This window comes from Aethalodelphis obliquidens, unplaced genomic scaffold (genome assembly GCF_003676395.1).
Source record: "Aethalodelphis obliquidens isolate GAN/ISIS:26980383/991018 unplaced genomic scaffold, ASM367639v1 scaffold31, whole genome shotgun sequence".
NCBI classification, from domain to species: Eukaryota; Metazoa; Chordata; class Mammalia; order Artiodactyla; family Delphinidae; genus Aethalodelphis; species Aethalodelphis obliquidens.
The window spans coordinates 17,950,269-17,977,055 of NW_020837975.1; the positions used below are offsets into that span (position 1 = coordinate 17,950,269).

Below are 26,787 nucleotides of genomic sequence, written 5' to 3' on the forward strand. Positions count from 1 at the left end.
TTCTCAAATCTCTGGTTGTTCCCTAGAAGATTCAGAGCAATCCAGGAAGCAAAATGAGGATGAGGGAGCTCAGCGATTGAAAATGAGGAGCACCTCTCACTGTGTTACAAGAACTCCTTAATGTGGGTTTTGAAAATTACCATGCCTTAGTTAAATGTGAGTGTGGTTTTTGAAACGTGGCCTTCAGTGAGCTAGAAAGTCCATGAATGCTAAAAAAATTAGGAAATGATCTGTGAGTGTTTCAAAGTTAGAAAGGCACATCACTCAGCATGTTGTCTTCCAAGAGCCTTGGTCCTTGTGTCTGTCAGTAGAGGCTAGGTTATGCTGAAGTAACAAATAGCCCCCAAATTTCAACAACTAGAAACAATCAAGGGTCACATTTTGCTCATGCCCATCACAGGTCAGCAGGAACCCAGGAGGGAGTGGCTACCATTTTGAATTGCTGGTCACCACGGCAGAGCAACTTGCCTGACCCCTCCAACCACAAGGAGGTTAGGAATGGCAATGCCACCTGGTACCTGAACTAGGGACATCCAGAAACAATTAGAGAACCATGCTACCATAATCCTAGTTACCAGAAAGCCAGCCAAAGACAGAGCTCCAAGCACAGACACTTGAGTTTTCTATATCTCATTTTCAGGCTTAGGCAGATGCATGAGGACGTTAGTAGCTACGGCCAAGTACCACAGATCTTGTGCCACCTCTATAGTCCTGGATCCCTTGCCAGAAAGGAAAGCCTTGGATATCTGTGAGAGTCTGAGTGTGTCACCCAGTGTGTGACTCATCCATTCTCCGGTACTCTGTCCCTCCCACCTCAGGAGCTATTCCCAAGCAGGATTTGCCTGTCAGGCTGCAGGGCCCCGGCGTATGGGGCTGGCTGCCGGTGCCAGAGCAAGGCCAGCCTGAATGCCTCAGCCTGGGGAGCCACCATTCAGGGCTAAATTGACAGCTCAGAGATACAGGAGTTCAGCCTGCTAATTTGCTGCAAGATACGGCAAAGGAAAGCCACTGACACCTGCGTCTCCAGCTGCCAGGAAGTGGGGCGAATTTGCCAGTGACTTTGTCGTTGTCTAGCCACAGTGAGTAGTCCCATGTTCCTCCTCCTCCAAGGACTTCCTTGGGAGAATTTCAGAGGTGAGCAGCCAATTATGATTCTACACTTTCGAGGTTTTGTAATTTGAACATAGGGAGTAAGTATTCAAAAGGAATTTGGTAACCTGGGGGCACTTGACATAATTCAATAAGAGCACTAGTCTGTATGAAAATATTTTTGCTTTTACTGATTACTCTCTGCTTCTCTGATCCCATGCAAATATCAGAGTCCAGGAAACTGGAATCTTTAAAGGAATTATTTTCTTCTTCTCATGACCTGAAAGTGATTAAGTACAACTACAGAAGCTAATTCACTTTTCTAACCATTATTTTCCCTCATCACACTTTGTAATGTTTTATCTATAATTTTGACTTATTATCAAGTCATCACCAGCTTTAAAGTCTCCTTGAATACAGAGGAATATTTTTACACCTTCACATGCACAGATACACACACACAAATCCTGCACTTCCAATACTAACCTATGGCATTAAGAATTCCTGATCTTGGACATTATTTTCCTCAGATCAGACTTTCTCAGGAGGAATATAAACTTTGGAGAGATTTTTCTTGGCTCGTAAGCTTGTCTGCCTTGCGTTGTTCTTTGCACGGGGAGGGTGGGGGAGGACACATAGACGTCTCCCTGTCCATTTCCTTTCATGTCCTTCCTTAAAATATTGTTGGAATTGATGCTTATCTCTATCCCTTCCTTTTTCTGAAGGATTCTTTGTCAGTATTTGTTGAGTGTGAATTTTGAAAGTTTAGTTCTGCTTAGAAACTTTTATCCTTTGAATCTTGAGTTTTTCCCCTCTAAAGTAAACTTGCAGTTTAAAGAGTGAGGCTTGAATGGACCTCACCTTATTTGGATTTATTAAATTTTCCCTACAAAGTTCATGCATATTCTTACAGTTTGGAAAAATCAACTTATCTGTAGCTCGCAGAAATGATTTCAGGTACATTTCTGGGCAAATGTTTAGTCTTAAAAATTGCAAAACTTAAAAGACAGCAAAAACTATTTTCTGTCTTTAGGGATTGTATCCTAAGATCATACAGACCCAAATCCCTTTCCAAAAGTATTTACATGATAAAGAGTTATGGCATCATTGTCTTTTTACCCAATAAATGAAATTTTTAAACAGAAACCAAGACTCTTATTCAAATATGATGAGATCAGGGGACAGCTCTAAGCCTGGTGACTGCCTGGTGTTTCTAGAATTGGACATGGGAGCAGAGGCACAGGGGTTGGGAGTGGAAGTGTTTTGCCTGGGTCCAGGCAATAACCAATAACAGGGAGTAGTGTCTATAGACAATCATATTTCTAAATATGTCTAAAAAAATAGAACTAACTTATAGTCAGTCTACTTCTATTGTCAGCAAGTTCTGGTGATTCTAAACCACATCAGTAATAAAATACTCCTCCCCACTGGGGCAAACCACTCTCATCCCTCCCCACCCCAATCCCCTGGTAAGGCGCCTGCTTTGTGCAAGATTTGACTTAATTCACCAGTGGCAAAACAATCTACGTTAGAACACAGTGGCTACACGCTTCCACAAAGCCACACTTTAACATATGGTCTACTTTCTTGAATCCCACTCTCTTGGGAATGCATGGCTTCTGTTTTTTTAAAAATATATTCCTCTTAATGTAATCTTCATCTCTCAAGTCAATAAACCCTCTGTTGTTGTTTTTAATTTAGGGATGAGGTTATAGAATTTTATCACCTCTGCATATTATTCCTGAATCTTTTGACTGCAGTAAACAAACTCCTAAGTCACACTACTTTAAGCCCTGAAGGTGATTTGATGATGATGACACTGGGGTATCTCATAGAACCCAGGGCATGAAATACAGGATCTTATAAATACAGGATTATAAAGAGTACCACCGGGATGCTCTTCATAACCTTTGTTTTTCTTGGTGTATCTACTTCATTTGGTGCTATTTTTCTTTCTGTAGTTGGGTTGTTCTCAACTCCATTATAGTAATATCACTTGAGAGTTTAAAAAAAAAAAACCCACTCATCCCTAAATGTTAACAAATAGTGCAATCTAGGTGAAGGGTATGTAGGGTTCACTGTACTATTCTTTCAACTTTTCAGTAGTAATGAAATTATTCAAAATTAAAAGTTTGGGAAAATATTAGTGTCTGAGCCTTACTGCCAGAAATTCTGATTCAGTGGCTCTGGACATTGACAACCAGACCTTGGTAATGTGTAAAGTTGGAAATTACTGCTGTGCGCTGCTGTCTTTTTCAGCTTCTCTAGAAGAGAGTGAGTCCCATTTCTTTCCTGAAAATTCCTGGGATGACGACGACTGGTCCACCCAGCTTGGGTCAGCTGCCTTCCCCTAACCCAGTCAGCTCCGGACAGGCCCATCGTTCAGCATCGCTGCATGCATGGTAAACCCGGAAGATGTAGGCGGTTTCCAGAAAAGCGTGGGCAGGGTAAGGGGTCAGCTAGGCAAAATGATTAATGATAGTAATAGTAATAGTAGTAGTAGTAATAGGTGTCCAGTGTATTCCTCCAATAGAAATGCAAACTGAGTCCTTAACCGCGACATTTGAGAATATCTGACTGTCGATAAGCCAAAGCCATTATTTCCTATTTTAGCTATTTTTCAAATTATGTCATTGTTTTCAAAGAATGGAATGATGGAGACTTATTCTTCGTTAGTTTAGCTTTAGTATCACATATAAGTGATAACATACAGCATTTGTCTTTCTCTGTCTGACTTTTTTCACTAAGCATATATACTATGCTTAGCGAAATAATTCTCCATGTGCTTTGAGTAATTAAAAGCTTTGAGCTTTGAGTAATCGAAAACAGACTACTAACGACAAATCCAGTTATCCTTTTGTCTTCCACAGAACATTTCTTCTGATTTTTCTCGTCACCCCACCAAAGGGCCAATCTAGCAAACCAGGCTATACTCCTAACTTGGGAGGTGAGTACAAAGCAAAGGGGACCCCATATACATGGCCTGTATGTGATATTTCTTTTAAAAAAATCACAATTTGATTAATTCTAATCAGAAATGATTTTTTCTTGGTTGAAAGGATTCTTCTCATGCAACCTACTCTCACCTAGCTCCGGTTAGAGATATATTCACACTTCTAATTCTTGGACTTCTGAAATTCTTATTGTCCCTGCAAAACAGTCAGGCCTGTCCGAGGATGTGTGTAAATCAGCCTGAGTGTATTTGAGAGGGGAGTGAGCAGATGAGCTAGCGCTACCCAGCTGCTCCCTCTTTTCCTGCCCTTAAGTTCTCCATCCCCAGGACATCCTCCATGATATCAACAACATCCCCAAATTTCCCACTGTTGCCCCCTCTCTTCCCCAGTGTTAAAAGATCAAGGAATTATGCTACACACTATCCATGTGAGACCTTGGAGATACTGTAGAAGTTAATTTACATTTGCAGGAGGGTCTGAGACAGAGAGAAACAGAGGGAAGGGAACCACAGGGTGAAACAGACAGGGGCACTTAGCGACATGGCATGGCAACTCAGAGCTGGAAGAGAGCCACCAGATACCCAGACATGTGCGGCCAAGTCTTCCAATCCTCTATCTCCGTTTCCCTCTAGATCTAGAGAGAGAAGACCAGACAGGGAGATGGAGACACCCACGCTGGGACCTCCACCTTCACAGTGAGACAGAGAGATGCAGAGAGAGGCTGAGGGTTACAGAGAGAGACCCAGAGAAATACAGAAAGAAACAGAGAGAGCAACACACACAGAGACACATAGAGTGACAGAGGCAGAGAGCTGTAGAGAAAGCCTTCCTCCCCGACCCCAGTACATTCGGCTCCAGCAGCCTCTGTGGCTGAGACCTTCTGCAGCAACCCTTGTACAAAAAAGGACCTTGTACAAAAAAGAGGTCTTTTTCCAAGAGGAAAGGACGTGGTCCAGCCTGCAGAGAGACAAGGTTTGTAACTCAGCATTTGCAGATGAGAGAACAAAGCTGTTCCCTGGATTCCAGAGTGACTTAAAGAAAAGAGACTCACCATTTGCCAAGGGGGCTCTACTCAAAGGGGCTTATTGTTCAAGAAAGAGTGAATCCACGATGCAGTTGTCATGAGGCTTTTGGGTCTTGCTGCTTGTCCATTAAAGCTGTGATTGTCTGTTCTTGACCAGGTCATACATTTCAGGAGCACAGGGCCCCCAGGAGAAATGTGCAGATTCCTGTCTTCTTGTCTCTGAGGAGTGTGAAGGGAGCTTCCCTCTCAGTGGTACTGATGGAGGAGGGCATGAAGTGCGGAGAGGATGGAAGCCCCCTGTCTAAGCTGTTCTGTGCTGCTAATGTTTCTCCCCTACCCACTGTCAACATCTATATATGCCATGCTGGGTTTCCACAGGGGGACAGCGGAACCTTGGTCTTGTCAGGGTCTCTAGCTCCATTGCTGTTGGAATCACGTTTATCCCCAGGAAGACAGCTCTGGCTCAGCTTAGCAGTGGTGGCCTGGGATGTCAGCTGGCTGGATTCTGTGGGTTGCTGAGGGAAGGCCCTCATGAACAGTCACCAACAGTTGGGCTGACTCTATGTAGGTCATTGCTGGTTCTTCTGGCAAAAGGAATCCAAGAGCCAGTATGTTAAACTCTTCCAATTGAAATTGATTGCATGGTCAGCCTGGCTTGCGCTTAGATGCAACTTCTTTGGCTGTGAGTCAAGCAAAAAGCACAGAGCTTTTGAGCCAGAAATGTGTTTATTTTAAGTGAAGGAGACTGAAGCCTGGAGTGATGGGTAACAGCTAATCAAGGCTTGAGCCAGAGGTAGAAACCCAAGTCTGCTGGCTTCCAGTCCTGGGCTTTCACCTCAAGACCAAGGAGCCACCAAGGGCCTCTCTGCCCTACTCTGACTATGTAAGATTAACGCCGACCAACAATATGGTGTTTTGAAACCTGTGATGAGGAAGGAGAAATATTATATTTCCAGTAGAGAGCTACTCATTTCCTTAACATTGTATGTGAACAAATTCAACATTCAAACCAGGAGCCACCTGATAGGAAGGCAGTATTATAGGTAAAAACCCTTCTAGAAAAAAAACAGAAGAAGAAGCTCCTTTATAAAGCCAGCACACAGGCAGATGTAACAGAAGAAAATGAGTGGATAAAGGAAAAGGGGCAATGGGTAGCCCCTAATTATCCTACCAAGAACCCAGTATTAATGATGTGATATTACAAATGGGAAAGGGAGACTCACTTTGTGAATGAGTAGGGCCTCTCTCTCACTTTTTTAATGACAAAAAACTTCCTCTAAGCAGGAAAGTTTGAGAAAGCAAAAGTATAATAATCAGCAGGTAGAAAAACATACAAACCGGGAGAACGAGTCATCTTAAGTGGCATTGCTCATCTTGGGACAACAATTGCACCCTTTTCAAATGAAGTCAGAAAGAAGTTTTAATTTGACATTTCCCAGTATCTCCGTAGGGTCTCTTCAAGGGAAGAGAATGGGACGGGCACAGTCCTGGTTTTCTCAATGCAGAGATTTCAGTGTGAAGAAATGTCATTTATCCTAAGTCAACATATTGAAGTGAAGATGGAATCCCATGGAGCTAAATGGTTACAGGATTTTAACTCTGAAAAAACTTTAGAAAAGACTGAGTCCAATTGCCTTGTTTTACAGATGGGAACACTGAACACGAGACAGACAGACAGACAGAGAGGTTGGCCTTTCATCTGTATTGTGCATGGAGCGATCACATCTAGTATGAAAACACACTCTGCTCAGATGTACTCACTCCTTGAGAGAAGATGGCGGGAAAGACGCTCTATCTTGGGATTATTATTAATTAAGAAAGGCTCATGGGGGCTTCCCTGGTGGCACAGTGGTTGAGAGTCCGCCTGCCGATGCAGGGGACACGGGTTCGTGCCCTGGTCCGGGAAGATCCCACATGCCGCGGAGCAGCTGGGCCCGTGAGCCATGGCCGCTGAGCCTGCGCGTCCGGAGCCTGTGCTCTGCAACGGGAGAGGCCACAGCGGTGAGAGGCCCGCGTACGGCAAAAAAACAATAAACAAAAAAAAAGAAAGCCTCATGGATGCTAACAGAGAAACTCTGGAATCATCTGGGAATCCCTTGAAGAAGCTGAGCCTTCTCTCCTGCTACCCACAGCCCAGTCTGCCCCATCCTGAAAGGTGTCAAGGCACTGCACGGATCAGGCTGACCATGGAAGACCCAGGGTGGAGACAGACGCAATGTCCCGTTCACACCTCACCAAGGAAGTGACTTGGTCAGGTGGCTCAAGGAGAAACTGGTGGTAACAGTGTCTAAGGCAGATTCTTGGGTAGAGCACCTAGTACTTGGTAATCCTCGGGAGAGTTATTTAAATTTCTGGGACTTTGATTTTCCCAACCAGAAACTGAGCTTACCTCATAGGGTTGTTGTAAAGAGCTTACCTCATAGGGTTGTTGTAAAGATTAAATGAGTAAGTGGAGGTAAAATACTTAGACTAGTACTTGGCAAATAGTAATTGGCCATTAAAATGTTAGCTGTTTTTATTCGAGTACCTGTGAATTCATGCACACACCCACAAACACACACACACACACACACACACACACAACCAAACACACAGCCATGACCTTTGGCCTGAGTCTGGATGAGACACTCTCGTGGAGCTGTTCACTGACAGCTAAATGAAAGTGTTAAGTGTTGGATTCAGTCTCTTTCATCAGGGCTACCAGCCAGCAAAATGTGTGGAAGGATCTCTTCATTCAATGTTTCCAGAGTTGTGATATATGGTTCCCTGCCCTGGAAACAGTGTATGTCAGAGAGTGTACATATATTCAGGGCACTCCGAGCTCTGCATCACTTTTTGCCTTCTCTGTGAAGTCTTCCCTGACCTGTCCAACCAGAAGTGCTGATTCTCCCCACTGATTTCCTACAATATTTATCATCTGTGCCATTCACTGTATAGTCAGTATTTACTGTGTAATATTGTTTATTTACTTTTAGCTTTTTTGTGTGCATGTATTTTCTTTCCCAGATAAGACTGTAAACCTTTGGGGACAGAATTACTCTTGTTACTCACTATGTCACTCACTTTTGTATGTCCAAAGAGCAGAGCAAGGTGATTTGCACATAGAATATGTTTAATAAAGTCCTTTGATGACACAACCAAAGGTTTGATGATACTGGCTTTTTTAATTTCCAAATGACACAGTACTAAACTAGTGACCAAAATGGAATGTCCTATTTCCACAACATCGCCTCCTCGAGCCTCATGACTACAAAAGACGTAACAAAACTCCTTTCACTTATTTCTCCTTCATGCCAAGATCTCCTCTGGTAATATTCAAATGGAGGTTTGCCTTGGAATTTGGGGGGCCAGGAAGGTAGGTAGTAAATGGGAGACACTAGAATTGGGATGTGTGGGACTATTTGGGGGTGGGAAGGACAATCCAACTGGCTTCCCTGTCCCAAGTCAGATCAAGGGAAGTTTCCCTCAAGTGGAATTCTATATCTGAATTCCCCACGGTTGTGCACCAAGGTAGAGAGGCTCAGTAAGAACTCCTTGGGCCAGTCATTAAAAAATAAAACAAAAATACCTTTGGTGTTAAGGTAGGAATTGGATCACGATGTACTGATCAGTATCCTAGTCAGTGTTTTCCAAGTTCAACGTCAGTACAGGCAAAAATGTGGTCGCCTTTTAAAATCAACAAGTGACACAACCTGGCATTTTACCCCCTGCGTTCTAATTACCCCAGTGCAGTAGGTGCAGCAGAGTCTCACGTGGTCATCTGAGATAAAGAGGAGGAATGAAAAGACAAACAAGTGACTCATTTTAATGAATTTGCTTCAGATGAGAGAAACCTGTAATTTCTCTTAGACTTGTTTGACGGACCCACTGTGCAGTGAATCCCAGACTTACACAAGCCTTGAAACTCAGGGCAGGTTTACAGTTCTCCCATCGGCTTCTCACCACGGCGGCTGGTTTACACTGGGGCCTCCTGGACTTCCTTTCAAATATGGAGAAGACAGATCCCAGCTACTGATGGGGACCTTGGGAGGTTCCAGAGCCAGCACCAGTGATGGTGGGGCACGGTGGTGGGGAGCCCTGCGCCGACCCTCCTGCAGGGCTGCTGGATCTCCTGAATGCTGTGAGTACACACGCCATGCCAACGCCTTTTCCTGCTGAAGGCAGGGTTGTTGTTAGACATATTCCAGAATGGGGAAAATGTGTGATTTATGATGCTACTTTCTGGAACGCTTGCTTCTGCAGGAACCTTCCCTACCATTATTTAGAGATTGGCTAACTCAAGTTTGGAGTATTTCCTCAGTCTCTTTTACATTTGTTTTTCTTTAAAAAGTCGTTTGTCAGGCTCTAAATTGCTCACTTCTAGGGGTGAAAATGCAAAGCACTTTGTTAGGCAGTTAGATTCTCTGTTCTCCAATAGTCCCACTTACTGGATACATTGCATGAGCAAACTAGTTTTCAATCCCTTCCTTCAGGCTGAGTGTAAAGCTAGATTTTTCTTTTTTATGAAGCATGCTTTAATAGTCTCTTCTTTTAGTGGGGTTGACAAAGCTGTCCTTATATCAACTTAAAGGGAAACATTTCCTCCACTTGCTGAAACCTATCTCCTCTCATTTTGAGTAGCCAATATTATGCCATTTGATGGTCTATGTTCCTTAAACTCTGAGGACAATTGTGGGAGCTCTAAAATGTGCATTTTAAGATGCTATTCTTTTTTAGTGTCAGCCCTCGAGAGAGCTTTCTTCATGGAGCAGGGCAATTGCTTGTCCTATCAATTTCTTTAACGTCATACAAGTATCAAGATAGTTGGTGACATGCTGGAAGCTTTCCAACTCTGAGGTGATGTGGTTATTCAAACTTATCAGAATTTGAATCCAGACTGCAATTCTCAGAGAAGATATTGAGCTACAAAGACACTGGCTGGATGCCATCTAAAATAACCGAGGATGAGATGTTTCTCATTATAGAAGATCCTTCATATCTTTCTTTTCCCCCAAGGCTCTTTATGAAACTGCTCATCCATGGCAAGGAAGAACCCGTAAGAGAGACTGAATACATTCTATTAACGAGGCCAGAAACACACAAACAACTTGTTCGGCCATCTGGCTGTATAATCTGTCCTAATTACACTAGTGGGGTAGACAGGAAATTAGGCTGAGGGGAGCAAAAGACACACACACCCCCCTCCAAAATGTGGGTCACCTAACTTTTAACTTCCTCACCCTCCAGTTAACCTTTCTGAATGGGTCCTTCCCATCAGTGGGATTGGCCGAGGAGTATGCCGTGAGGTGCTCTCTAAAAGATTAGCAAACGAGTGAGAATAGGTCCTCTCTCTCACCTTGGGGTGCAGTTCAGTGGAGCGGAACACTTTGGGAAAGTATCCACTTGTTTACAAGCATTCCCATCCAGCTCACCTCAGAGTGTTTTGCATGAAGAGGTTTGAGAGGTCATACTTTTCCATGCATTCCTCTCTGCCTGACTGTGGTTACAGTTCCCAGGCTGTATTTCCTATTATTTTCTTTGAGAGTCCTGCTACGAGCCCTTACTCAGCGTGTTCAGACAGGTGGGGAGGGCCTCAGGCTGCGTGAGTCATCTGCCCCAACTCCACCTAGCATCTAGTATCAGAAATATGTTCCAGGACCCAGGAAGTCTAACTGTATTTTTGAATTCCAACTCAGAAACTCAGCTCCAGGTACAAAGATGGGACAAATAGAAGATGGTGTTTAAGAACAGCCAGCATCTTCTGGGTCTGTCCAGGGAAGCAGTGTTTTGTGATTTCTGACTTTGTGGAGACAGCGTGGAAAGACACTGGCACTGTCATGTCATCACTAATCTGGCAGTACGCTGTTTCCTGCTGAATCTAGATGAGACCGCACAATCCTTTTTTACATAAGGATGTAGTATAACAAACAGGAGGTCCATTAGGCTGGGTGCATTTCTACTTAATTTACCAGGTTCCAAAATGATCTAGCATTGCAAATATGCTCCTCTGCTCTCCTAAAATAGGAAAGTTGCCTTGTGATTTTAAAACAAAAAGTTCAGAAGCTGGCATCATTCACACCTTTATTCATGTATCCAACAAATGTTTACTGAGTGTCTATTATACATCTTATGCTCTGCTGGATGCTGGGGACAGAGAAATGTCCTTCTGTGTCCACCTCCTGGTTAATGATAACCTGATTTTTTTTTTTTTTTTTTTTTTGTGGTACGCGGGCCACTCACTGTTGTGGCCTCTCCCGTTGCGGAGCACAGGCTCCGGACGTGCAGGCTCAGCGGCCATGGCTCACGGGCCTAGCCGCTCCGTGGCATGTGGGATCTTCCCGGACCGGGGCACGAACCCGTGTCCCCTGCATCGGCAGGCGGACTCTCAACCACTGCACCACCAGGGAAGCCCTGATAACCTGATTTTTCCACTAAGTGCAGCCTACTTTCTCTGGGGCTCTGGGACTAAAAGCACTAAGCCCAGTGCTCTGCTGACCCCTTGTCATTAGGTCTCAGAGCACAGGCAGTGGTATGGACGGTACTCATTGCTGTGGATTCTCCACAGAGCTAAATCCTGAGATGCAGCCCCTCTGGGACTTTTGGGTGTAGCTATATTTTCCTTTAAGCCTCTGAAGCCAGAAGACACTATTTTCTCTCTCTCTCTTTGACATAATCACCATGTTAGAGCAGGGAGACTGGCTTCCATTCAGCTACCTAGAATAGCTGCTTATTATTAAATGAAAAGCAGAAGCGTATGGAAGAAGTAATTCACACGTTTGTGAGGACACACAAAGAGACGCGGGTTGTGGAAATAAGAAGGAGTGATTGGCACTCCTTTAGTTCCTGAGAAGCTGCCATTCCAGATTGCTTGTTGCTTTTGTCTCTTAAATAAGTCTTCTTTCAGATACTTTGGGAATAAGATGCAGCGTGCCTTTATTGGATGACTAGTGTACAAGTTGGAGGGAGTTTCTTTGTAAATGTCAGATAACTATTTATTTACCTAATTACCATAGAGAGCTTCAGGTGAGAGTTCTTTTACATCTTGTTTCTTTTCCTCTTTTTTATTCTCCATTTCTGAGTCTGTCTTTCCCTCCCTTGTGATCATCCCATACTTCTGACTGCCATGCATAGGTGCCTGTCTTCCCTCCAGCTTTACTCAGCGTCATGTCAAGTTTCAGGATAATTCTTACATGTTGCATGGATTAAAGATTGCCTGCCCACTGCCGCCTTCTTTCAGGATGCACTAAGGCCGGGACTATTGCTCTCCGCTGGGCTACTTTGGATCACGATGTGAGTGAATGAAAGGAGCTCCCAGGAAGGTGTTAGCACAGGACTGGCATGGGGTAGGGTCCAACAAAGGCTTGTGAAGCTTGAATCTGGAGAGATTGATATGTTCCAAAATAGCATACTGTCTTTGGGTAGCAGCCTTCAACTCTCCCAAAGCACTTTTGATGATCAAGTAAATTTGGTAAACCTGTGTGACAGTCTTCTCACTTCAAGAACTCTCATAACTTTGCTATGCAAATGTATGTGTGTGGTGGGGGGGGGGGGGTTGGTGGTACTGGTACACAATGTTTCCCAAACTGATCTGACCATGGAATCCCTTAGTCTTTTATGAGACCAGTGATCCACAGAAAAACACGTCAGGACACGATGCCTTGGCCAAATCCAATAGACACCAAATTGTTCGCCCGCTAAGAGTAAAGCAGGCAGATTTCCTGAATTCATAGTACATTTATACAAATGTCTTCAGTGTTGTTTTTCTTCTACCCTTTTTTTCTTTACCTTTTGGTGCCTGGGACAAATTGTTGCCAAACCGGTGATGGATAATGTGCGTATCCCAGGATGAATATGCATTTTTGCAGCGTTATTCTGTCAGGATTACTGCTTACTCTTTTCATTTCCCCCCAGCTGGGTATTAGGATCTTGATTTAAATAGCCAGCGACAGTTCTTCCCAACAAAGTGTTTTTCTGCCACCATCTCCAGGGGGTTTGTAGAACTAGGGATTTTATAAAGACACACGATTTCACTGATAAGCTGAACACTCTGTAGAACCAGAAGTCAGTACATGGTATAAAGGTAATTTAAGCATCCTGGACAGAGAGTAACTCTGGATTCTCCATGTAGGATAGGACCTGGCACGGACTCTGGCCACTCTTCGCGAGGAACTAGTAAACCCCGCGTCCAGGTGAGTGTCCAGGTGAGCGTCCAGGTGAGCGTCCAGGTGAGCTGGCTTTGGTTACGTTCACATCTGAAAGCTTTTCCTTTCAGTACTGCCTGTGTGTTACTGATGCTCTTCTAGACAATCTAGTTTATGTTTAGATTTTGTGTCTTTGTTCTTCTCTTTTCCTCATTCGAAACCTAGGTTTCTTTTCCTCGTTCATCGGTACTGCCATCTAAACGCCAGTGCCGATGAGACGGTGAGAAGCTGAGAGCAGGGTCTGGGTGAAGGCGAGACCCTGGGGCAGGCATGAGGCAGTGCTGTGCTGGAGCTGGCTTGTACTGTCTCAGGAGAGCTGACTGTTATATTTTCAGGCATTAAATTATATAAATATACCCCTTGAAAGAATTTTCCATATCGGTTGTATTTCAACTTGACATTTGGACCATTGTGATGAAACAGTATGAACCCAGAACCATAGGTTCATAAAATGCCAGAAGTGGGAAATAAGACATGCGTTAGAAATGAGATTCTAGTCCAACCTAGTAATTTTCATAAGTAAGGAGACCCGGAGTACATGTGAGATTTGCCCAAAGCCACCCAACTAATCATGAGAATTAGCATTCTCCTTGCTTTGGACGTTTTCAGTGAACCACACTCCCTTGAATTCCAGTCTCTGTGTATTTATAGATCTTGAAGATGAATTTTGGTCTAGCTTTCTGTCTTTTCAAGCAGCAACTGAAATTACCATCATTGTTATATTAATTAGAAAGAAGTCATTGATTCGACCAACAGTTTCTCAATAAGAGCTACTTTTAAAATAAACAGAAAGTTTTCTGGACACATTGAGAGTCAGAATTTATGGTCAGCTAGTACTGAGTGTGACTTTTAGTGCCACAGTTCATCAGCTCTGTGATAGGCATTTTTTATTCACCTCTGAACATTTTTGAAATTGGAATGTATTGTACAGTTAGTGGCATGTCATGGTTTCATTGGCAAGTTCTTTTCTTTTTCTTTCTTAGTGGACATAAAAGTAATAATGTTGCTTACAGTGTTGGGTTCAGTGTAATATGGTAATTTAATTCTGTGTAACGGTGTCAATTTGGCTACTTTCTTTCACGTTTTCATTTTTACACATTTATCTCTAGTCAGGCACAGACATGAATATAAATCTATGTGCATTTTGGTCGATGTCATTCCTCATTGACTTCACTGTTATTTTTTCCCCATTTAGAATGCATCGTTAAGCCCAGCCAATGGATCTAAATTGATGAATCGTTGAGGATAAGATGTGAGTATTACAAACTCAAGGAGAATCTTACTGTATGTAGACATTGTGCTACGTCTTGAAGAGGCATTTTATTTGTACTTGCAGGAATTTTTCAGTTTGGAATTATGCAAAACTCAAAGTTCACTCTAATTATTGTCTTTATCAATGGTTAATCTAGGAAAGCGCGCTTCCTCCGTCCTGTGCTACATAATATCAACTTCTGATTAAGGATTATGCTGGCAATGCTTCTTTTTACTTTTTAAATTCCTCACTCTCCACGCTCTTAAGCTTTCCTCATTCTCTGCTCTGCAGAGCACTCTGGCTTTTGGCCTCAGCCAACATCTGAACTCTGGTATGGGAGGGATCCCATTCAACTCTTTCTGCTGAGAAGAAAAACAACCCAACTGAGGCTAACTTGAAAACATCTATCCATGTGACTAATCCCCACCAGTCAAACTGGGCAAAAATAAGAATGCTATGACTCCTCTTGGGTTATGTCATTAAATAGTCTCTCCCCAGCATTTGTAGTAACTGAAGGAAATTTACCATATAATTATCATGCCAAGTGGTATGTGGGTGACATACACCAGACTATAATAACGGGAATGATCAACTAGCAAATTAACCCCAAACTAGCCAGTTGTGTTTAGTTCAACGTTTGTTTCTTATGCTCACGCTTATGATTTCATCTTGCATATATATATTTCTGCTAGTAAAATTTTTCTTAGTTTATATGAATACATGAAATGTATCATTATTTCATAATGTTCCACAAAGAGCATAATGATCTATAGAAAATGCCATGGCTATTGGATTAAATACTCTCTGAACATTTTTAGGGACTGTGGACTTAGAGGCCCTAGCATTGGTTGCAGAACATTTTGGGACTCCATAAATCACATCACATCACATCACATCACTATGCCAAACACTTGACTTTCTTCCAGCCAGATCAGCTTTAAGCAAAGTTCCTATAATGAAAACAATGGAGAATAAGAGTGGCCCTTCTCCTGAAGCCTTAGATAGCAGGCATTATTACTTATAAATGTGATGTTCTCCAGGTGGAGGAGAATTGCACTTACCCATCAGTCCTATTATTTGATCCTGAATGTAGGCATCTTTTCTCCCTGATACATGTATCTGGGGAAGGGACTGCAACAGAATTGTGAAGAATAGCAAAGAGAAAGGATCAATACGACCAATTTAGCAGAAGAAGTGAATAATTTTCGACTTGACAATGATAATGAATCATACTCTATATTTCTGTTTTTCAAATTGCAGGTTACCATCCATTAGAGGGTTGTGAATTTAGTTTAGTGGGTGGCAACCAATTTTTGAGAGAAAGATAGAATAAAGTGGAATACAAGATAAATATCATGGATTTATCAGAGTGTCTTGCACGTAGGAAGAATAGTATTTTAACATATAAGTTTCTCAAATATAAAAATTATGTGCTTTTTGAGTTATATATGCAGATCACTATATACATACATATTTTTGTCTGTACACTCTGAGTCACAATGTAAGATCTGTTTCTCACTGTGTCAGGGTCAAAAATTATTGAAAGCTACATGTATATGTGAAACATAAGGATACTTTTAAGACAGCTCACACTGGTTCTTCTGTTATTTCCCTTTATAAGGATCAGTTAAAAATATATCCTAGGGAACTTCCTTGGTGCTCCAGTGGTTAAGACTCCAAGCTCCCAATGCAGGGGGCCCAGGTTCGATCCCTGGTCAGGAAACTAGATCCCGCATGCTGCAACTTAGACCCGGCGCAGCCAAATAAATAAACAAAATATATATCCTAAACAATAGTAATATTGCAAATTTCCTAGTGTGCCCATCCACCACGTGGCTGCATATGTGAGAACTTCTTTCTACCCACACTGTCAGATCGTGAATTCCGCACGTATATCTCAACACCTATGCAAATCCATTACCACACTTTGCCTGTCATTCTGCCATGTTCCCTTTCCCCTGCTCAGATTTGGTTTACAAGATGATGGTATAAGTCAAAATACTTTCCTGTTCATTGGTTAGGAACTCAAAGACAACTTTTTTTTAACTTTTTCCTTCATGGGTGCTTTGTTTATTAATTTATTTTTTTCTTAACATTTTTATTGGAGTATAATTGCTTTACAATGGTGTGTTAGTTTCTGCTTTATAACAAAGTGAATCAGTTATACATATACATATATCCCCATATCTCTTCCCTCTTGTGTCTCCCTCCCTCCCACCCTCCCTATCCCACCCCTCTAGCTGATCACAAAGCACCGAGCTGATCTCCCTGTGCTATGTGGCTGCTTCCCACTAGCTATCTATTTTACATCTGGTAGTGTATATATGTCCATGCCACTCTCTCACTTTGTCCCAGCTTACCCTTCCCCCTCCCCTTGTCCTCAAGTCCATTCTCTAGTAGGTCTGCATCTTTATTTCCATCTTGCCCCTAGGTTCTTCATGACCTTTCTTTTTTTTTTTTAGATTCCATATATATATGTTAGCATATGGTATTTGTTTCTCTCTTTCTGACTTACTTCACTCTGTATGACAGACTCTAGGTCCATCCACCTCACTACAAATAACTCAATTTTGTTTCTTTTTATGGCTGAGTAATATTCCATTGTATATATGTGCCACATCTTCTTTATCCATTCATCTTTCAGTGGACACTCAGGTTGCTTCCATGTCCTGGCTATTGTAAATAGAGCTGCAATGAACATTGTGGTACATGACTTTTTTTGAATTATGGTTTTCTCAGGGTATATGCCCAGTAGTGGGATTGCTGGGTCATATGGTAGTTCTATTTTTAATTTTTTAAGGAACCTCCATACTTAGGAACTCAAAGACAATTTTAAACTCAAAGACAATTTGGAAGCCTTCCTGTAAGTGCCCGTGGGTTGTCATCTCAGCAGAAGACTCAGTGGAGCTGTGAAAGTCCCTCTTAATCTTGACTCCAACCAGGAAGGCTTTGAGCCAAGATCAGTGAGTTTTGTCTGCTTCCCGGTCACAGTTTGCCCCATGAGCCTAAGTGGATCAGAGTGAGTTCATCTCCATTAGAGCATAAGGAAATTCATGTTTGCTGAGGACTAAGTGGTTGTTTAGTTGGCTAAGTATTGTAGTAGCTATGTGCTGTCGTCACCTTCAGCTGGAGCCAACTTTGTTGTATATTGCAGGTGAAGAGCCTCGTGTGTGAAAATGAAGTCCCAGGCAATCACGATTTACTGTTTAATGTTATTTCTGGCCACAGAATGTTCTCATCCTAGATCCAAGACCCACATAAAAGTAAGTTTGATCCATTCTTAGGTGGTCCCATTAGAAATCAGTCAGTTCTTTGAGATGACTAGAGTTATGATAAATAACATGTCATTTAAAAGAAATTTTCAGATGACTACGATTTTACCCTTACTAATGGCAGATTTCTAAAGAAAGGAATAAAGAAAAGACAGTACAGTATTGTTGTGACAGGGTGCAACAGTATTACAGAAAAAACCACGGGGTATGTAGACAGGCAGCTGGTGAGAGGAGGAACCACTAGCCTGGCAGCTGAGCAATTTAGGTTCAAAGCTTAACTTTGCTTGTTAGTTGCACAAGTTGCTTCATTTCTCTGAGTCCTTAATTTCCTTACCTATAACATGAAGAGTGTTTTTTTTTTTCTTCTTTTAGATCTTTACTGTCTTTCATAGCTACAGAGAGTTTGTGATTCTATTATTGCAACCTAGCACACATTCCTAGTACCTGCTCACTTCTTCCTCTCTGAGGATACACGGTATCGGGTGGACCACATTAGTTTCATTCCACAGTTTCAGTTAATCCAGGCAGAGAACAGCTTAGTGCTATAATTGTCATCACTGTGTTCTCCAAGGATACTTCAACTTCCCAAAAGTTGCATCCAATGCACTGACCTTCAGAGCTCAGTGAGCACTGTCAAGTGTCTAACCTTCATGGGGGCAGCATGTTCTCGGTCGGTGCTCACATACCTGTTTCCTTCAGCAGTTCCTGCCACATCAGCTGCATCCTTCTTCCTAGTCTTCAACACATTTTCTTTTCATGTCCACATGGAGCCTCTAAGCTGAGATGAGAGACGAGAGGCCCACAGTAAAGAAGACGTTTGGGAATTTATGGTTTACAGGATGGAGATAAACTTCAAGGTCCTGAAGGAAAACCCAAGACTGAAAGGATGCAAGGTGTGTGGCTATAGAATAGTTTTCTTCCATTTGAAGACTGGGCAGAATAAAGGAAGGGCATGGATATCGCAAGCCTGTCCCCAGACCGCAAGCTTTCACATAGAATAACAATCTTTAATAAATTCTTTTTTTTTTTTTTTTTTTTGTGGTACGCGGGCCTCTCACTGTTGTGGCCTCTCCCGTTGCGGAGCACAGGCTCCGGACGCGCAGGCTCAGCGGCCATGGCTCACGGGCCCAGCCGCTCCGCGGCATGTGGGATCTTCCCGGACCGGGCCACGAACCCGTGTCCCCTGCATCGGCAGGCGGACTCTCAACCACTGCGCCACCAGGGAAGCCCACTCTAGCATTTCTTGATTAGTCACTAAGGAGAGGTAATTCAGATGATTTAGTAAAGCTGATCTTTCTATGAAGGTTCTAATTTGACCTGTTTTGGGAAGCTTATTAGACTAAGCCGGGTGGAGGAGGCCCTGCATCCTGTCTAACCATTTTAGAGAAGAGGGGCGTGGCTGAAGTCTTCCCTCTAGCTAGCTGGGCATACCTGGTTGGCTGTATGAAAAGCTGGTGACAATCAGTAGAAGCCAAGATCAGGCATTACACCACTTACTAGAATCAGGGGGGTGCTTGAAGTTTGACCAGTATCAGGAGGAAGTGAAGGAAGGAGATGGAAACACACTAACAACTCTCCCCAAAGAAATCCTCACCACCTATTTCTTCAACTTTCAACTTCTACTTTTGAACCTGTGAAGTGGGGGACGGATGAGGATTGCATTCTTTCAGCATATCCTCTGCGGGTGGCCCTGGCCCTGTTGAATTTTCTCAGTAATTGGGGTCCTCCGCTTTTTACATCTGCACCCAGGAGGAATCAGAAGGTCTCAGAAGCAGCAGCTGGCACCATGTTGGGGGTGCAACGAACTCAGAGGACAGGACTGGAAATTCATGATCATTGATCCTCCCAAGTCCAGAATGGAGAGCTGGCAGCACCGGGAAGGTCTTTCAGCAGAAAGCAGGGCTCCAACCACACGGTCGAGAGCAGAATTACAGCTCAAGGACGCAAGTGTCTGGGAAGCACAAGGCCGGGTCACGGCCCAAGCTAGGGGTCAACCACAGAGCACAGGCAGTATTTCAGACCCTAAACCAGAACACAAAATCTTAGACTGACGGGGTCTGGGGAGGCAGGCCGAATTCCAAGAGCCAGAAAGGGGGCAGGAGACCAGAATTGGACTTGCCCAGATTTGGGGCCCTTGTGGTTGGAAACTCCACATGTTCCAGTGACCTCAGGTCAGATTATTCTTAGGAACAAGGTCGGGACAGGTGTACAGGGAGGTCCCGGAACCATGGAAGGACAGCAGAGGTGTGAAAACCGGGCAGTTTTCTCCATGTATAGATCCTAACTGGGGGTTCCCATCCTGGGAAGCAGGGGAGGGAGGGGAACAGCATTCTTAATACGAGGCCACGGCTGCACAGCGCCCTCTGCTGTTCATATGGAGGGTGGACCTTTATATGACCCAGCAGAGCTTGTGTTACCCAGTGTGATTTCAGGGTCACCAGGACGGCTTCTCCATTCCTCTGAAATCTCTTCCACTTATTTGTTCATGCCTAAAATTCATTAAAAGAACTCCTCATTCCACAATGAGAAATGGGACAGATAGAATAGATACCCGGAGAGAAGCAACACGGTTTTCCTAGTAAAGCTGCAAATTCAGAGCCGCTGAGTCATTCTAGAGACCAAGCTTAGAGAAGGGGGAGAGAGGGCATTGCAAGTTTAGGATTGAGGGAGCAGCATGGAGAAGGCAAAGTGCACAGAAAAATTAAGCTGGGGGAATAGCCTTCATGCTGTGTGACCTTGAAGAAATTGCCAATGCCTCTGTGCCTCCATTTCCTCCTCTGTAAAATGGGGCTAATAATAGTACAGACCTCCCAGGGTGGTCTCAGGATTCAATGAGCCAACACATTCAAAACTGACAGACTGATGCCTGGTTCAAATTAAGTTATTGGTACATGCCAGCTATTATTCTGACTGTTAACCAGGGCTTCATCCATTTTGCCTATGCTGCCCCATTCCTCGTGGATATCCTGTGTCCTGGCCGGAGAGTTGAGCTCCTGGAGAAAGAGGCTGGAAGGCAGGCTGGGATGTGGAGGGACAGTCATGCTTCTTTGGAAGACTTTCTCTTCTTGCCAGGAGTGACATCTAAACTCTCAGTGTGAGAAGGTTTGCTGAGGAAAAATTGAAGAGGACATTTGGTGACTGGGCTTGAAGGAGGTAGATCTATGGATTCTTTGATCTACTCACGACCTGCAAAAGCCTGGCTTCTTGGTCAAAGTTGGCAAGAGTAAGACTCAGTCCCCTTTCACCCCCAAGGGCCTGCTCTGTGTCTCCTTGTCTTAGCCACCCATTGGCTTTTGACTCTGCAGCAAGCGGGGTGGTGGTGTGGACTGAAAAAATGGAGTCAAGGACCTAGGGCTTTCACTAGACTGAAGAGGAAGAGTTAGAGGAGGCCTTCCAATGTCCTTCTAGGGGTTTGGCCTTGTCCCAAGATAGGAAAAGGGACAGGGTTTCAGAGCAAGGGATCTGCTTCAAGAATGAAAGTTAAAACTGGACCTGGAAACTGGTGCAAGAGAGCAAAGAACTCTATCTGGATAACAAGAATTTTCACAGTAACGAATTACGGAGAAGATAAATTCTGTTCCTGAACTACTTTACTCAATTCCACGATCCAACCTAAGCTTCATGGAGGATTAGTGGTTAGGGCCGTCTCTTTGCTGAAAGTAATAAGATTGTACAAAGGGTTCTATGGGGAGAGACATTCCTATGCTGCTATTACTGTTCAAAAGATACAGGCAGGACTTCCCTGGTGGCATAGTTGTTAAGAATCCACCTGCCAATGCCGGGTACACGGGTTTGAGCCCTTGTCCGGGGAAGATCCCACATGCCACGGAGCAACTAAGCCCGTGCGCCACAACTACTGAAGCTGCGTGCCTACAGCCCATGCTCCGCAACAAGAGAAGCCACCGCAATGAGAAGCCCCCGCACCATAACGAAGAGTAACCCCCGCTTGACGCAACTAGAGAAAGCCCGCGTGCAGCAACGAAGACCCAATGTAGCCAAAAATAAATAAATAAATTTAAAAAGATACAGGCAGGCTCTAAAAGCTGGAAAAGACAAGGAAACGAATTCTCCCTTAGAGCTTCCAGGAGGAATGTAGCCCTGCTGATGCTCTGATTTGAATGTAGTGAGACCCACTTTGGACCTCTCTGACAGGCAGAACTGTAAGATAATATATTGTATTGTTTTAAGCCAATGAATTTATGGTAATTTGTTACAGCACTGATAGGAAGCTAATAGAGTAGCAGTAGCTACATAATCATAAATAATTCACAAGCAAATTAGTTTAAAACTTGGCAAACCGACAGTGAAAATGATTGATTTGTATAAATTAAACACTTCAGTGCCACCTGGTGGCTGAAATCTTACAGCGAATGACTTGAAATGACATAAACCTCTAGCTAGTCCCTAAAAAGAGAAGTACTATCCTCCAAACATGGCATAAGGCTAATTGTGATCAAATGATTAAACAAAGGTTGAAATTGCTCATAGGGATTACCAAATAATACAGTGGAAAAAGAACTCCACGAATAAACATTCAGGAATACAGCATTTTATTACACGGACCTATAATAGAAAACAGGTAACCAGTAAGACCTGCCTAGGAATCACTAGCCAGGGGTGGTGCAACAGGTGGCTGGGGGACCCTTCACTCCATTCAAGCCTTACCCCGTCAAATTTATCGGACCTCTACTCTCCTGATGTTAGCTATGGACAAGTAACCTTTCCCAACCTCATAGTAAGTATAGTAGCATTGCTTTAACCTGATAGCACTGCTAGACCTCTTCTACAGAGAAAATCTGAACCTGTCTGGACATACATGATCTAGTCAAAAGTGCAAGGTACCTCACACCCATTAGGATGGCTGCTATCAAAAGAAAACAGAATGTAACAAATGTTGCTGGGCATGTGGAGAAGCTGGAACCCTGTGCACTGTTGCTGGAATTGTAAAATGGTGCAATGGCTATGGAAAACAGTATGGAGGTTCATCAAAAATTAAAAATAAAAGTTCCATATGAACAGCAATCCCTCTTCTGGGTATATATCCTAAAGAATTGAAAACAGGATCTCAAAGAGATATTAGTACACCCATGTTTATAAGAGCAGTATTCACAGTAGCCAAGAGATGGAAACAACCCAGATATCCATTGATGGATAAATGCATAAGCAAAATGTGATAGATACACACAAAGGAATACTATACAGCCTTGAAATGGAAGGAGATCCCGTCACATGTGAAAACATGGATGAATCTTGAGGACATTATGCTAAATGAAGTAAACCAGTTGCAAAAATCGAACACTGTATGATTCCACTTATATGAGGTATTTAAAGTAGTAAAATTCATAGAAATAGAAAGTAGAGAGATGGCTCTCAGGGGCTGGGGAAGCAGAAAGGGGAGTTGTTATTTAATGGGCATAGAGGTTCAGTTGCAAGATGAAAACATTGTTGTTTCACAACAGTGTAAATATGCTTAACCTTACTGAACTGTATACTTAAAAAGGTTAAGATGATACATTTTATGCTATGTGAGTTTTACTACAATAAAAAATATTGGCAAGGTAGTGAAGCATGCACAGGATAGAAAAAAGGATGGCAAGTCCACCCCTCACAGTTCACGTAGTTCTCTGGCTGAGGCTCCACAGGAGTCCCTGGACACTGGAGGGGCAGGCTGGGCGCCATGGCATTTGAACAGGGGCCGCATCTCAGATAGTGGGCCCTGTTCAGAGGGTCCCAGGAGCTGCCTCCCTCTTGCTGTTGTTATGTGACTGAACTACAAAAGCACAGCTTCAACCTTCTCCTCCTCTAACCTGATTTTCTGCTGGTCATTGAGGAAGTCCAGTTCTCTCATCAGCCATGGGTCACTTCCTCTTGGCATAAAAATGTGACCACATTGTGCTTAGATTTTTCCATCCATATTTCCGTCCATATTATTTGTAACTTTAAAATACCTCTGAGTCTAGAGGCTCAACTTAATCTCATTACCTATCTCAAGGGAACTTGACAGGGGCCTGAGCTAACTTAATTCTCTTAGGCCTTTCACCGGCCTACAACCTTTCTTACTTTAACTCTCCAGAAACATAGCAAGTAGAGGTAGAGAACATGTGTATAAAATAATACAACACAGATCTGAATTCTGGTTCCCTGCTGTGTGACCTTGGGCACCTCAGTTAAAGAACTACCTGATCGGTTCTTCTGATTTGGTTCTTGTCCCCTTTCAGTCCAATTGTCAACAAAGTAACCTGAGTAAGGTAATGAAATTCATCAATGTTTTGCTTTATGTTTTTGTTTTTGAAGTTTTGTGTAAAGAAATTCTTTTGTACCCCTGGTCACAAAGATACTCCGTTACATTCAGGTATTTATTCAATTTGTAGAAATGATTCTCAGCTGGTGGGTAACTTTGCCTCTGAGGGACATTTGCAATGACTGAGAGACATTTTGATTGTCACGACTTGCAGGAACGGGTTTCTTCTGGTATCTAGTGAGTAGTACAGGACAGCCCCCAGAACAAAGAATAATCCGACCCCAAACGTCAAGAGTACTAATGTTGAGAAACCCTGATCTATAACCCATTCTTGGACACTGTGATATTAGGCAGGCATCCAGTTTTATGAGTTTTTGCCCATAGCAATCTAATTTTTCCAATACTTATTCTTCAATGTCCCTGTACCCGCTAGTTAATAAAATTAACGATAACTGCTAACACTTACTTAGAGCTTAATACATACCAGGATCTTGTAAGCGCTGACATAAGTATGAATGTCTTCATACCTTCTCTCCCAAATCATAGAGATCAACAAGGAGACCAAATGCAATCGCCCCTAGCTAACAATTATATTTAGAGACAGTACTGCAAACCTCAGTTTACCTATCAGGAAGGAAATATTCATTCAAGACTATCAAAGAGCCTGCCTTAGGGTGAACAGTGAGGAGGGATTTGCACAGAAGACAGAGGAGGGCAGTGGGGTCCCAGTAGCCGAAGGGCACAGATCACGTCAACTAGGACTTAACCCCAAAAGGAAGGGGATCTGCCCAAAGCCCAGTGAAACAGAGAACTGGTCCTTTGGGTATCAGTCAAGGGAAGGGCCTATGAGGTGTGCTGGAGCAGAGGCGACAGTCTTGGGGAAGCCCTGGTTCTGAGGAGAGAGAGATTTGTAGAGGGAGAAGAGTCTCTTGGAGGTCTGAAAGTAAAGGAAAAGAGGAATCAGTTGAACAAAAGTCCCCACTGAAACGAGCGAGCATAACAGAGTCAGAAGGAGATAAGAAGGGTGTGGTTAACTTTTAAAATGGCTCTTCACTGAAGCAGTAGAAGATAGCTCTGTTCAAGGCTCCCTTACATAAAAGAATTTTTAAAAATTAAGAAAAAAAATTTTAAACTATATAAAGATATGGGCTAAAGATATAAAAATGCTCACAGATGAAAACGTTTACAGTCCTTAACCATATGAAAAATGGGCTTACTGTCACTCATAATAAGGGAAATGAAAATTAAAAACCACACTAAGAAACCATTTCCCAACTCTTAGATTGGCAAAAATACAAACGTTTGACAACACATGTTTTTGGAGAGGCTGTGAAGAAATAGGTACTAGTGTATATTGCTGGTTGCAGTGAAAAGTAGGGTGACCTCTGTGGAGGGGATCTGGCACTATTTAACAAAAGGACACCTGCTTTTACTATTTTCCCTGTAGGGAAGTATTTCTAGGAATCTAGTGTGATAAAGCACCTCCCTAAGTATTAGACGCCGTATTCATAAAGTTACTCATTGAAGCTCTATTCTTATTAGCAAAGTTTGGAATCCACCCAAATGTTGACCATTTAAGAACTGGTTGAATTAGTTATGGAACCTCCTCACCATGGAGTCCTGTGCAGGGGTAACAAGGAACAAGAATGTAAGCTGTTAAGTAAAAAAAAAAAAAGCCAGGGGTACAGTTTGTATATAGTAAGGAATCTATCGCATAAACAAGAAAGAAAAATTAGACATATATGTAGTTGTTAAAAACATATATACACAAGAAGCAGAAAGAAGGAAATATGCTCACTGGTAGCAGCAGGGCAGGGTAGGGATGAAAGATGGGCTGGACTTGAGAGGCACGGATGTCAGTTATCTGTGGCTACTATAACAAGTTGCCACACATTTAGTGGCTTAAAACAACAGAATTTTATGTATTGTAGTTCTGGAGGTCAGAGGTCTCAAATGAATGCCATGGAGCTAAAGTCAAATGTCAGCAGGACGGGGTCCCTTTTTGGAAGCCTAGGGAAGAATACATTTCCTTACCTTTTCTAGCTTCCTCAGATGCCCGCATTCTTAAGCACTCTTCTCTTGGCCTCCGAAGATGGGAATAGGTAAGTAGAAGGCTAAGGGAGGTATGTTCTTAAACCAAGTGTGTCCGTTCTTCCTTACTCCACTGGGGGCTAGGCATTACCCCAAGGGTGTGGGTTCCATCTGGACCCCTTACTGATGTCCTGGAAGATTTCTGGAGAAGCAGGTGTGATGTCAATTGCACCTCTCTTCACCTGTAATGATGAGGGCTGAAGACATCCCCTTGTTTCTACAACAGTAAAGCATGAAGTTCAAAAAGCAGAGGGCAAACCTGATTGTATTTGCCAAAGTACTAAGGTTTACATTACTGTCATAGGGAAGCCTTCAGTGGCACTGAGAATAGAATCCCGAGTTCTTTCTTCTCAGTTGATACTGGGTGTTTATTACGGCCTAGCTCTGTTCAGGAGCTACAGGACATGCAACAAAGGAATGAAACACGGTCCGCCCTTGAAGCTGACTCAATGAGAAAACCGTGGAAAATATCATTATACATGAAGCCAGCGCTGTCCTGAGGGATACAGGCTTTGGTGGAGATTGTTGAAATTTATCTTCTGTTATTCTTCTTGAGTTTGACTTTCATAAAGTATCAGCAAATCAAAAGCCAAAAGCAGAGATTGATTTCTGTTGCCTTGTATCGTTTTCCTATAAGCATTTTGGATTTTAAAATGTGTTATTACTGTTTTTATGCAGATTATA

At 43.0% G+C, this 26,787-nt stretch overlaps 2 long non-coding RNA genes across 3 annotated transcripts; both read left to right on the forward strand.

The window, feature by feature from the left end:
- Positions 1 to 889: 889 nt before the first annotated feature.
- Positions 890 to 6,984, forward strand: LOC113631188 (uncharacterized). Of its 2 annotated transcripts, none has more exons than XR_003437209.1 (4): positions 890 to 1,134; positions 3,349 to 3,536; positions 3,960 to 4,036; positions 6,714 to 6,984. It is a non-coding gene; the product is annotated as an uncharacterized LOC113631188 (long non-coding RNA). The 2 variants fall into 2 exon arrangements; XR_003437208.1 differs by having other exon boundaries at positions 3,349 to 3,491; positions 3,939 to 4,036.
- A 1,686-nt stretch (positions 6,985 to 8,670) lies between these two features.
- LOC113630896 (uncharacterized) lies at positions 8,671 to 17,756 on the forward strand. Its single transcript, XR_003437129.1, has 4 exons — positions 8,671 to 9,187; positions 13,175 to 13,235; positions 14,443 to 14,499; positions 17,654 to 17,756. It is a non-coding gene; the product is annotated as an uncharacterized LOC113630896 (long non-coding RNA).
- The last annotated feature ends 9,031 nt before the right edge of the window (positions 17,757 to 26,787 follow it).